The following is a 13765-nucleotide window of genomic DNA, read 5'->3' as shown; positions in this document are numbered from 1 at the left end:
TTAATGTGCAATTCTCTTTTACATTTGCACCCCCATCTATTGTCACATTCACTCCAGGTTCTGGATAACCTGTGCCAAAACGCAGGTATCCAAGCAACTGTAGAGTTTCCTCTGACTGCTTGTACCAGAGAATTATTTCATAGCTTTGAATACTGTGTGAGCAGTAGATTTTAACTTCTTCTCCTGTTGTGTAAATATTAGCTGGAGTCTGGTTGACTTGATCACTTGAGGAGGAAACTGTTGAGCAGACACCAATAAAAGTAAGATACAATATATAATTACAAAACAAAATATTACATCAAAATTTGTGGCATAAAATTGTAAAAGGAGCCGTGTATAATACTCTCATCAAATATATTTAACACGTTCATGACATTACCTGTAACTAGATTACATTTAAAATAGATGCTGAGGACTAGAATAATCATGATGCCTTGCTATGACAGATGTTCTCAGTTGTGTCAGATACGTCTAACTTCTCTTATGTCCGCCTCTTATGAGTGGATCATCACTTGGGGGGTGGAGTCTTATTATATCCTGAGGTTTATTTTTATCTAAAGGATTGTGCCATTCACAACCACCAGTTCACACACCTGGTTCAGTGAGAAACTCAAAGATATACTGCCACCTTATGACAGGACATGAGAGGACATGCACCCCAACCAAGGTTACACTGGTAGAGGAAACTCTCCTGTTAATTACAGAGACCCAACCAACCAAGTTACTTCACCTTATTCAATGTATTAAAAATAATCAAATCACTAATTTTCTAGTACTTTATGAAATATAAGTCTTGAGTATTTAAACTTAAATAATAATTCATAAGATGTTTTGTTTTTTCTTCTTTAAGCTGTTGTATTCATAATCAGCAGCCAATAATAATCCTCTACAGATGTATTTGCAATTGGAGATTGGCTTCTATCTTATCACTCATTTGGTTGTATTAGATGATAATAGGAAACAAATATATTTTTTATGATGTTAAAAAATATTTTAAGTTACAGTAAACTTAAAAAATTGTCACAAACTTAAGTCAGTAAGGTGAACATGATACATGTAGGAAGGTTGTGTCATTGTTTTTAATAACAGGATATGACAGCTCAAATGTTGCATAGTTGTTTATAGGGAACCTTCTGTTATAATATCTGATCAACATTGGTTTTAATGGCTGATTCCAGGTGTGAGAGGCTGTATTAAAAAGATTAAGAACATAAGTTTGATAGGTTTTTGTATTGTGGTTCAGTGATGTGAAGCACTGTGGTAACTAGCAGCACAGAAGTACACTCCACTGCTGCTCACTTTGAGATCCTTGATCGTTAATGTGCAGTTCTCTTCTTTTTCTGCACCCCCATCTATAGTGACATTTACTCCAGTCTCTGGAGTACCTGTGCCAAAACGCAGGTGTCCGAGCAATTTTAGGGTTTCCTCTGACTGCTTGTACCAGAGGATTGTGTTATAGCTTTGAATACTGTGTGAGCAGTAGATTTTAGCTTCTTCTCCTTTTGTGTGAATATTAGTTGGAGTCTGGTCGACTTTATCACTTGAAGAGGATACTGTTGAACAGACACCAAACAAAAGTAAGACAAATATGTAAGTACAAATGAAAAATTACATAAAGAATTGTGGCATACAGTCATAATAGTAGCAGTGTATAATATGCTCATCAAATATATTTAACACATTCATGACATTACCTGTAACTAGATTACATTTAAAATAAATGCAGAGGAGTAGAATAATCATGATGCCTTGCTATCACAGATGTTCTTAGTTGTGCCAATTACGTCTAACTTCTCTTATGTCAATTCATCACTCGGGGGTGGAGTCCTATTATATCCTGAGGTTTATTTTTATCTAAAGGATTGTGCCATTCACAACCACCAATTCACACACCTGGTTCAGTGAGAAACTCAAAGATATACTGCCACCTTATGACAGGACATGAGAGGACATGCACCACAACCAAGGTTACACTAGTAGAGGAAACTCTCCTGTTAATTACAGAGACCCAACCAACCAAGTTACTTCATCTTAGTCAATGTATTTAAAATAATTAAATCACTAATTTTCTAGTACTTTAAGAAATATAAGTCTTGTGTATTTAAATGGTTAAACATGTAAAACTTAGCTAATGTATCTTAAAACGATTTTTGTTTTTTAAGTTGTTTTATTCATAGTCAACAGCCAATAATAATCCTCTACAGATATATTTGCAATTTGAAATTGGCCTTTATTACAGGAAGTGGCAGCTCAAATGTTGCATAGTTGTTTATAGGGAACCTTCTGTTATAATATCTGATCAACATTGGTTTTAATGGCTGATTCCAGGTGTGAGAGGCTGTATTAAAAAGATTAAGAACATATGTTTGATAGGTTTTTGTATTGAGGTGCAGTGATGTGCAGCACTGTGGTAATAAGCAGCACAGAAGTACACTCCACTGCTGCTCAGTTCGATGTCCTTAATTGTTAATGTGCAGTTCTCTTTTTCATTTGCACCCCCATCCATCGTCACATTAACTCCAGGCTCTATAGTACCTTTACCTAAAAATAAAAGTCCGAGCAGTTGTAGCTGTGTTTTTGACTGCTTGTACCAGAGGATCCGGTTATAGTTTGTAATGCTGTGTGAGCAGTAGATTTTAGCATCTTCTCCTTTTGTGTAAATATTAGCTGGAGTCTGGTCGACTTTATCACTGAAAGAGGAACCTGTTGAACAGACCAACATCAAAAGTAAGAAACAATATATAGTTAACCTAAAATGATGTGTTATAATAGTACTGTGCAATCAAGTCCTAAACCATTAAGCACATTTATGGTATTTACCTGAAACTAGAATAGAGTTTAAATGGACGCTCAGGAGCAGAAAAATCATGATGCTTTGTTTTCAATTCTGCTTTGGATTTCCAACGTTTCTGAGTAAACTAGCTTTTGAGTAAAACTTCATTCTGTGGGTGGAGCCCACTGTCATGGTGTCAGCCTGATGTAGTATTAAGGTCTTAAGAAAGATATACTGCCACACCATAAAGGAAAATGATACAGGTGCGTGAGACTGAGCTGTGATACTGATCACTGGAATATTGAATTTTAGGGAGCAGATACACACACACACACACACACACACACACACACACACACACACACACACACACACACACACACACACACACACACATTGATACGTTCCCCTAAAAAGGTCCAGAGTATGAGGGAAAGTAACAAAAAGTGTCTGGGTGAAAAAAAGGAGACAGGGAGGCAAAATGGTTAAATTAAAGAGTTTTATTAATGCTTCTATTAGTAACACTAGTACTGTGGGATCTAGCAATACACAAGTACAGTGCAATGCAAATACACAGCCCGAGTTTAAGTAAAGTCAAAACATTGTTATTGTATTAGGTCTTGTCTGTTAGTAAATCCTTAATAGAAAATTCTGGTACGACATATGCACAGCTATTTCTGGATCACAACACAGTCCTGGGCTAAGGCTAGAAAGGGAAGGGAACTGGCTGAAGTTAATAGAGGAAAGGGAAAGAAAGCTGAGGTTGTGGGTGAATGAAACAGATGATTGTTGCATGGTGGGGCAGGATGTAAGTACAGAGAAAGGAAGGAGCTAACAGGGAAGCAGTCTCCTCAATGCTCCTGTCACTATTGCTTTTTCTTCTTCTCTACCCATTTCTATTATTCTTGATTCTATTGCTCGTCTTTTTCTTTCTAGAGAACTCCTGCTGTGTTTAAGAGTTTTGTATTGTTTCCTCATAATGAGGAACGATCATAATTCAAACAATGTGGAGAGCAACAGTGCTCCCTAAAGGATGAAATAATTATAGCTGTTTCATGGCATGACAGCTGTGTGAGCAGTCACTGATATGTGGTTTATTTGGTGCTCTCCAGAATAACTGCTGCTGTCTGCATTAGAGAAGGTTTTTGTTGAAGAAGGATAGTAGATGCAACACTGTGCAGCGCTGGCAGCACAGAAATACATGGCGCTGTCCACAGACTCTCTCAGCTTTGGAATGTGAAAAGTTGACAGCTTACTTCCTTCACCTGTCACTTTATAAATGTTTTCAAATGCATCTTCAACAGCTGTAAAGGTAAATTGTGCATAACCGAGTAGAATCATTTCATTTTTCCCCGGAGACTGCTTGTACCACTGTATCATATCCAATTTATTGTTTGAATGGTTGCAGTGTATTTGGATTTCCTCTCCTGGGGCCTTAATGAGGGCAGCTGGAGTCTGATGAACGCCAGATTTTGGGACTTCTGCAGAATAAAAGTTCAAAAAATAAAAGCGTTAGAGGTAACAAAAAACTTTAAATATTTTAAGAAGATTTTGCAAGTTTGAATTGAACATTACCTGTTAAACAGAATGACAGCGTTCCAAAATGGATGATAAGTCTGATCATGATCCTTACATTGATGAAAACAAAGGTGTGACGAATATGAACAGAGCTGCCTGAATGTAAAGGAAGAGGCGGGATCTACATTATGTGTGTCACTTCATCATCAATGCATTCTTCTGTGTGGGCTAACACAGGAAGAGATGGTTTTATGGCTGATATCACTGGTGATTTCCTGCCATAAACAGCAGCTAGATGCAGGTGCGCTCTTCCTTGCTACTTATTTATGTGGCGTAATATCATGTAGGGTTTTTGTAAAAGCAAGACGTTAACTAGCTCACTGTGTATACTAGCTGCACAGTAATAACTACCGCTGTCTTCAGCTTTGAGTTTCTCCACTTCAAGCTGTGATTTTACTGACCCATCTCCACTAATTTTGAAAGATTCTTGGAATCCATCCTCAATGGTTGGGTTTCCATATAAAAGATGTCCAATCAGTTTAAGAGCAGAGTCACCCCTTGGCTTCTGGTACCACAATATTACGTTGTATGTACTCTCTGAATGGTTGCAGCTGATTCTTGTTTCACCATGAATACTTCCTAATATTGATGATGGAACCTGCTGAACTCTTGTGCACAATGAAGGACCTGTGGTGAAAGTGAAAAGCAATATAAAGTGAACCAAAGGAAAAATGCCAGTTGTGAGCAATAAGTTCAGTTTCAAACCTACACAAGCAGAGAAGCAGAAGAATGATCCTGGTGATGATTCTCATCATAATGTCTTTATGTTCCTCTTTGTATCTGCACTGAGTGAGAGGCTGAACACATGCTGTGGGTTACTTAAAGGGGAGGAGACAAAAATTATGATACCAAGAAGGCAAGGAACAGAATGTGCCAGTATTGAAGCAAGAAGGTTTCTGGCTTGACTCTCCTGGTCAGCTGGGGGTGTTTGCAGGTTCTTCCTGCAGCAGTGTAGGTTTTTCTGTGTACCCTTAAATGGAATAAACCGTTTATGTGTAATGTATATTCATTACACTGTCTATCAGTGCTCAAAACTCAAAAAATATTTGGCTGAGTGATAGTTCCCCCACTCTTTCTTATCAGTGTGTTATAAAGTATATAAATATAATGATATAGCAACCAACTGTTATTGTAATGTTATAGCAGTCGGCCAGATTGCTGTACACTTATTTCTCTCGTTTTCAAAGGCACTATTCCCTGAAAGCTGTTGATACTAACTCCTCTAAAACGAATATCATGGAACTAAAGCAGGTTTAAATACCAGAAACAGAGAACCAAGAAATGGATGATGATGATGATGATGAGAGCTGAGTTCATGTTGATCTTCTTTAAAGATTACTCTTACACTGAGATATTTTCGGGAGCTGTTAAGCATGATGCTGTGCTGCAAAAGAGGTAAATCATTACTGCTACCATGCACAATTTTAATACTAGGCAGTTTCAATTAGGCCGTGTGTCTTGTTGTACAACACAATCCAAATAAATGTGGCCTTTATTCACAGAAAATTCCCTTTTCAGGTACTTGTCTGCTTGTGACTATTCATAAAAAACTATCAAAAACATAAAGTAAAACTCAGATGTAGTATAACATTTTATTAAAGTTGCTGTGTTAAACATTGAAATAGATAAATTAGCTTGTAAATAAAGTGTAACTGCAATAAGACATTCTTATCTTAGATCATTAAAAAAGGAATGCTGAACCCTAACCAAGTCCTGACATCAGTAACAGGTACAGAGCTCCCCCTACAGACACTGATATCTTTAGTTTATCAGTGTGCTGTCTGTAGAGGGTATTTGTGCAGCTCTTTAATCCACCTGCATCACTGTGTTCACTCACAGAACAGAAATACACTCCACTGTCTCCAGGCACCAGCTTCTCCACTGTCAGAGATCCCGTCTGTTCATTGGTCTTTGTTGCTGGAAACTTTTCCTCACTGAAGCCACTTTCATATGTGTGAGTACTGTATGCAGTTGTAAAAACAATTTGCTTCATTCCCTTCCCTGGCAACTGCTGATACCAATACATCTGTCGATATGCAACCCCCTTAGTGTGGCTGCAGTTCATTGTGACAGACTGACCCTCGGTACTCCACAACAGGGGAGTCTGTGAGACATCGCTCCCACCAGTTAGACCTGAGAATTAAAAAGTCACATCATGTAACAAGACCTCCAACAACTTTTCTATATGTTAACTAAAAAAACAGCATAGCAGCTTTTACTGTAAAATAACAACTTGTAAAGTACCTCCGATACAGAGCAAAGCTGCAGAGAGTTTGATCAGAGCAGCTGTGATCATCACTGTGTTCTGAGAAAACTGAAATAGAAACCACAGTCAACTGTCAGCGGGTGTGATATATGCAGAGATACACGTGGGAGTGTCACATTACTGTGAGACAGCGTGTGTACGTACTTGAAGTTTATTTAAGTAGAGCAGATAATGGAAACTGGAATGGAAATTGCATGTAGGATTCTGTTCAGCTCTCTGCTGTGTCTGTATCACTGTGCTTGCTCACGACACAGAAATACAAGCCTCTGTCTTTTGGCTCCAGGTTCTTCACTGTCAATGTCCCACTCCCAGGAACTGACTTGCTGGCCGAAAATTTCTCTGTGCTTAAATTTCCATAGTCATAGTCATCACCATTTTTGGCTATACTTATGAACACAATTAGTTCCAGAGTTTGTCCTGGTAGCTGTCTATACCAGCACATCTGGAAATAGACATCACCCTTTGTGTGGTTACAGTACATTGTTGCACTTCCACCCATCCTTTCCCCCAGTATGGGAGTCTGTTGGACATCACTTCCATCAGTACCACCTGTGTGTACAACAGTTAAAGTTAATCAAGTAAACTTTTTAACTCTTGCACTTGACAGTTGTCGCCTTCTGATAGCTGGAATATATAAATGCTGATCTTACAATATTTTACCCTCAACTAATGACAGGTTCATAAATGTTGTCACCTTATAAACTTTACCTTTAATCCAGAGCACAAATACCAACAGGCTGAGCAGACCGCATCCAATAACAGTCATGTTCTCTGTTGGTTTACTGTAGTTACAGAGATAAGAAGAATTTCAAACAGGTAGTACAATGTATGATGTTCTTTGATCCTATGAGTTGGTGTAAGAAAAAAAAAATCTGCTCACACGTCAAGTAAAATGCATAGATAAAAGCTGTACAGGAGCTCCCCCTACATACAGATCAGTCACATTGATTAGCTCAGTGGGCCAGGCTTGAAGTTCTGAGCTGAACAAAGCATTAAAATTGGCTTCAGAATCAGTCAGTTAACGAAGATAAAGAATTATGAAAAGTTTATGATGCTATCAGTTGAAATATTAAAATATCTGCTGTGAAGGCTGGTCTTTCATAAATATAAAACTGAAAGTTGCAAGAAATTGATGTCTTATTTTTAGTAATCAGACATGTATACTAGTTGGAGTACTTCAATTGTCATAATCAAGAAATGTTGAAACAAAATTATGTTTTCATAGCTGAATGTTAAGTTGATCTGACAGTTCGTTTTAGATGTGTTTTTTCCAAAATGGTTCAATATGTATGATAAGACACAGGCTAGGGTAATAACCATGTACTATTTCCCTGTAATCCCAGTCACTTTTGTACTGATACCAAAATTACTGGATCACTGTGTTGTTTGTGAGTGCTGAACACAGTACGGTCAGATAACTAACATTTGCATGGATGTGTTACATCAGCAGAACATAGTTAGACCTTGGTGTCGTAGCTTTGGGCTCAGCTTTTCACATCACTCTTGGGAAGTGATGAGTAAATTTGTCCCCAGGCTCTACAGCTGTGTTTTGAGTTTAAACTGCAGGCAGCAGTGCAGATCAGAAGTGTGAGACGGTTTAAAATTTGGAACATAAACAAATCATCAAATGAGAGGTTGTGTTTTGCACATTCTGTGAAGAGACTAGGGAATTTTATGATGCCGTGCAGCTCACTCTATCTGCCTTAAAGAGCTTCAAGATTTGTCCCTCAAAACAGAGGGACATATTTTACAGGACTTCCAACAACTCTAAAATAAAAGAAATACATTCTAGCATAACTACAAAGGTAACATAAGAGCGTATCTTGTGATTTGTAATGCAATGTAAGGTAATGAACTTCCAGTATAGCATCAGTGATTATTCTTGTGATCTGAGCAAACTGCAATAGAAACAACAGGTCTAACAGATATATGAAGAATTGTATTTGGCAGTTCCACAGTGTTGTGTGGCAGTATTTGAGGTTTCCCTACAGATGATGGGAACTTTGCCCAGAGGTTTTTGTTCAGCTCTCTTCTGTGTCTGTATCACTGTGTTGGCTCACAGCACAGAAATACCATCCTTTGTCTTCTGGCTTCAGGTTCTTTAATGTAAATGTCCCACTCTCAACAACAGGCTTGCTGGCTGAAAATTTCTCTTTGTCAAAATTGCCATAGTCGTGCTCATCATCTTTTTTGCCTGTTGTTGCAAACACAATTAGTGTCATGGTTTCTCCAGGCAGCTGTCTGAACCAGTACATCCAGAGATAAGTAGCATCCTTTGTATGATTACACCACATTGTTGCACTTTCACCTTCCCTTTCCCACAGTAAGGGTGTCTGTTCAACATCACTTCCATCAGTCAGACCTGTGTGTATAACAGTACTAGTTACATAGGTGGAAATTTAAACTCATGCAGTTGACAGCTTCATAAAGTTTGTTCATTTCTGACTGTTAGAATAATATTGAATTTTACCTTTTATCCAGAGCACAAATACCAAAAAGCTGAGCAGACTGTGTCCAATAATAGTCATGTTCTAAAACTGAGAGTCACATTCATCTACCAGTGTAGTTACACAGCTATAAAGAGTTCCAGGTAGGTGTGTCACTGTCACAGTGTGTGACATTCTGTGAAGTCGGTTGGTTGAATTTGGTGACGTGAGAATTGCTCAACTGAAGCAAGCGTCTCTTTAAAATTTTGGGGAATCAGGCTTTAACTGACCTGATACAACACATGTGGTCAGTTCTGATCTTGAACAACAATATGATAAGCACAATCCTTCTTAAAACAAACAGCTATCCAATTTAATTACATTTTTTTCAGGTAAATCAGGAGAAAGTGAGACCAAACTCAGTCTTCATTTACATGTGTGTTGGTTTTTATTTCACGTGTGTTGTTGGAAGGCAATTTCTAAAAGTTTGTTTATATATCGTGAGCAGTGTTGGGAAGGTTACTTTTAAAATGTATTCCATTACAGAATACAGAATACATGCCCCAAAATGTATTCTGTAACGTATTCCGTTACGTTACTCAATGACAGTAACGTATTCTGAATACTTTGGATTACTTAATATATTATCGTGCTTTTTACAACAACGTGAATGTACTATTGCTGTGTGATTTATTACTATTACTGAAGGTCCGCGACTCCGAACTGTAGTAAAGGGACCTCTGACTAATACGGCGGGGTCCCTGTAGGCTCGTAGCCGAAAAATAGCTTTACTTTGTTGTGTGGGTCAACTTTTCTTGCGAGAGACAGAGAGAGGCGTTGAAAGGCTGCTCCAACGGAACTTATTGTTTTCGGAGGAAAACACGAATACGGTGTACAGTCGAGTCTTAATAGCTTACTTACAACTGGGCTCGTCAGGCACTCTTCTTGGCTGCAGTGGTTATTATTATATTTACATGCTTCCAGCTCCCGTTTTTGCTCGATGACAACTCGTACCTTTCCACTCCCCTTTTTCTCCCTCCTCGCTCACAGACACATAACGTGTATGGCAGTCCATTCTCCCTGCAACACGGACTACACTGCCCATGATGCTACATTCTTTAGAGCTATGCTTGTAGCATTCTGCCTGTTAGCTTAGCACAACAACAACAACGAAAAGGCGCTCTCTCACCCAGGAAACACACAGTCGCAGAGAGAGAGAGAGTGTCGCCCTGTAACCATGGCAACCGCAACGCTGCCGCCTGGAACAACAGAACGTAGCTGTCAAACAAAACCCAAACAGTCCTGACCCGCGACAAAATGAAACAGGAAAGTACCGCAGTGTAATCCATTTATTTCAACAAAGTAACTGTATTCAGAATACCACCTGTTTAAACGGTAACTGTAACGGAATACAGTTACTCATATTTTGTATTTTAAATACGTAACGGCGGTACATGTATTCCGTTACTCCCCAACACTGATCGTGAGGGGTGTGTGAGCGTAAATATCGTACAATTAACACTGAAGGTAAGTATACTTTCCTCTTTGTCCAAAATTAATGTTGTGATTTGTTTGTGTATTTATGCTTATTTTTCTGCTCATTCTGACTGTAGCAGCACAAGAAAATTATGCGTCCAGATTGCAGAGGAGTTTTATGATTGCATACCCATTGTTACTGCAGATATTGCTTAGTATGACTGTAAATCTGAACAATGAGCATTGAGTGCCCCCTACAGATAATTAAACACACTGATGTCTTCAGTTCATTGTGAAACCATAGTCTGGGTATTTGTGCAGCTCTTTAATCCACCTGCATCACTGTGTTTACTCACAGCACAGAAATACACTCCACTGTCTCCAGGCACCAGCTTCTCCACTGTCAGAGATCCAGTCTCATAACTGATCTTTGTTGCTGGAAACTTTTCCTCACTGAAGCCACTTTCATAAGTATGCTGAATTTTTGGAGCTGTGAAAACAATTTGCTTTATTTTCTGTCCTGGCAGCTGTTGATACCAATACATCTGAGAGTAATCAAAATTCTTAGTGTGATTGCAGGTCATTGTGGCAGACTGACCCTCTGACTTCCATAGCAGAGGAGTCTGAGAGACATCACTCCCATCAGTTAGACCTGTAGGTGTGAAAAATCAAATTATGATACAGTGCCTCATGAACACCACGAAATTTTAGCATTAAATTAAAGCTGAAGACACAGGTTATCTAGTCTTCAGCATCACGATGAAACATACCTCCAAACCAGAGCAAAGCTGCAGAGAGTTTGATGAGAGCAGCTGTGAACATCATTGTGTTCTGATAACACTGTGAGACCAGACTCAGTCTTTTTCTGTGTTGGGAGGTGTGGTATGACAGCAGAGATGAGTCACAGGTGGGAATGTGTTTGAATATTTTTATCTTGTAACACCAGGTGCTTCACTGTAATAATACAACCTTATGTGTGACTGCATATTTAACAGTGTGAAGCAATATTTTCATCTAATTGATCACTTCTGCTGCAATTCTCTTTGCACTATTTAATCTTGTTCTGTGATTTTGTTAGTAACTGTGCCAGAAACATGTATGGGGAAAACCATTTATATCTGGGAATGTTTGTGGTGTCTGAGGTCCCCCTACCGTTTATGTAACAGTTGTGAACATTGCACTGAGGTTTTTGTTCAGCTCTCTGCTGTGTCTGTATCACTGTGTTGGCTCACAGCACAGAAATACAATCCTTTGTCATTTGGCTGCAGGTTCTTCACTGTGAATGTCCCTTTATCAGCAGTTGGCTTGGTGACTGAGAATTTTTCTTTACTGAACTCTCCAAAGTCTTGATCATCATCTTTTTTCCCTCTTGTTGTGAACACAATTAGTTTCATTGTCTCTCCAGGCAGCTGTCTGTACCAGTACATCTGGAAATAGAGATCACCCTTTGTATGGTTGCAGCTCATTGTTGCACTCTCACCCTGATATTTCCACAGTATGGGGGTCTGGGTAACATCACTCCCATCAACGTGACCTATGTGTGTATAACAGTACAGAATGCCATATTGAACTTTGATTGCTCACATCCTTCAGCATCATATCAAAATATGATTAAAGTATATTTACTGCAGCATGACAAATGCAACTCTATATAAGTTTGAATGTTGATTTTGTTGCAACTTACCCAATTCCCACAGCAAGAAGACTGCCAATGTGAAGAGAACTTGTTTATTGATGATGACATCCATCTTTTGTTGCACAGAAACTGAGCCACAGTCTCACACAGATTAAATGAAGAGCTGCTGATGGGAGTGTCTCTGCACTGTGAATTGTCAGTGATGTTGATAGCATAGTGGTACAGTGGGTCCCCCTTCAGGACATCCCAGTACATTAACTTTAATTCTTTTCAGTACCTTTGATTATGATCATGTGAATTATTTTCAATAGTTTAGGCAATCTAGGATCATTATTGTGCTCTTAGCTAAATAAAATCGAAGACCACAATCTACTGGTGTGAGTGACGGAGGTCTGACGTTACTGCAGACATATTTGAGTGCATCAGATTATAGTGAGACTGTGTGTGGTTGTACTTGAGGTTTCCCTACAGCAGAGCAGGCAATGGGAACTTTGCCCAGAGGTTTTTGTTCAGCTCTCCGCTCTGTTTGTATCATTGTGTTTACTCACAGCACAGAAATACCATCCTTGGTCTTTTGGCTCCAGTTTGTTCACTGTGAATGTCCCAGTCTCAGCAACAGTCTTGCTGGCTGAAAATTCCTCTGTGTCGAAATCTCCATAGTCATGCTCATTATCTTTTTTGCCCGTTGTTGCAAACACAATTAGTGTCATGGTTTCTCCAGGTAGCTGTCTGAACCAGTACATCCAGAGATAGTCACTACCCTTCGTGTGATTACACTGCATTGTTGCACTTTACCCTCCCTGTCCCACAGACTGAGTGTCTGCTGGACATCACTTCCATCAGCACCACCTGTGTGTAGAGGAGTGAAAGTTAAAGAAGTAAACATTTTAACTCTTGCAGAAGACAGTTTCCCAGAATGTTAGATTTCTAGAATATGCATGATAGTCTTACACTAGTATACCTTTTATCCAGAGCACAGATACCAACAAGCTGAGCAGACTGTGTCTGGTGATAGCCATGTTCTAAAACTAAGAGTGTCTTTATTCTGTCAGTGTAGTTACACTGATATGAAGATATACAGGTAGGTGTGTCACTGCAGTGTGCCACATTGATCATGTGGGCTGATGTAAAACATGCTTTCTTTCTGTAGGCTGGGTTTGTATATAAATATGAGTATAGTAAGAGTTGAAACTGATTTTTGATTAACGTAATTTTGCCAATAATTAATATATTTTTTATCAATATAAATTAAAACAGTGTAATCAGTAAATCTTTGAATGTGGTTGGTGCAGGTGGTTGTCACTCTTCTCTGAGACAAGTTAATTGTAGTTGTTATGTTTCATTTTAATATTCAGACTATGTTAGGAATATATCAAAGAATACAGTACACAAACCAAAAAGAATGTAATTTAAAAGCAAAAATACTCTAATCTCTTTAACAGTAATCTGTTTAATTTGCAACTTGCAGAAGTTTTTGTTCAGCTCTCTGCTGTGTCTCTATTTCGACAGTATGGGGGTCTGTCTGTCATCATTCCCATCAACACAACCTGCGTGTGTATAACAGTGCAGAATTCCATGTTGTCACAGCTTCACACAGATTAAATAAAGAC

The sequence above is a fragment of the Rhamphochromis longiceps genome, linkage group LG19, assembly GCF_057381845.1.
Source record: "Rhamphochromis longiceps isolate RC_006_pf linkage group LG19, R_longiceps_female_GT1.1, whole genome shotgun sequence".
Classification (NCBI taxonomy): Eukaryota; Metazoa; Chordata; class Actinopteri; order Cichliformes; family Cichlidae; genus Rhamphochromis; species Rhamphochromis longiceps.
Note: the sequence above shows the minus strand (reverse complement) of the source record.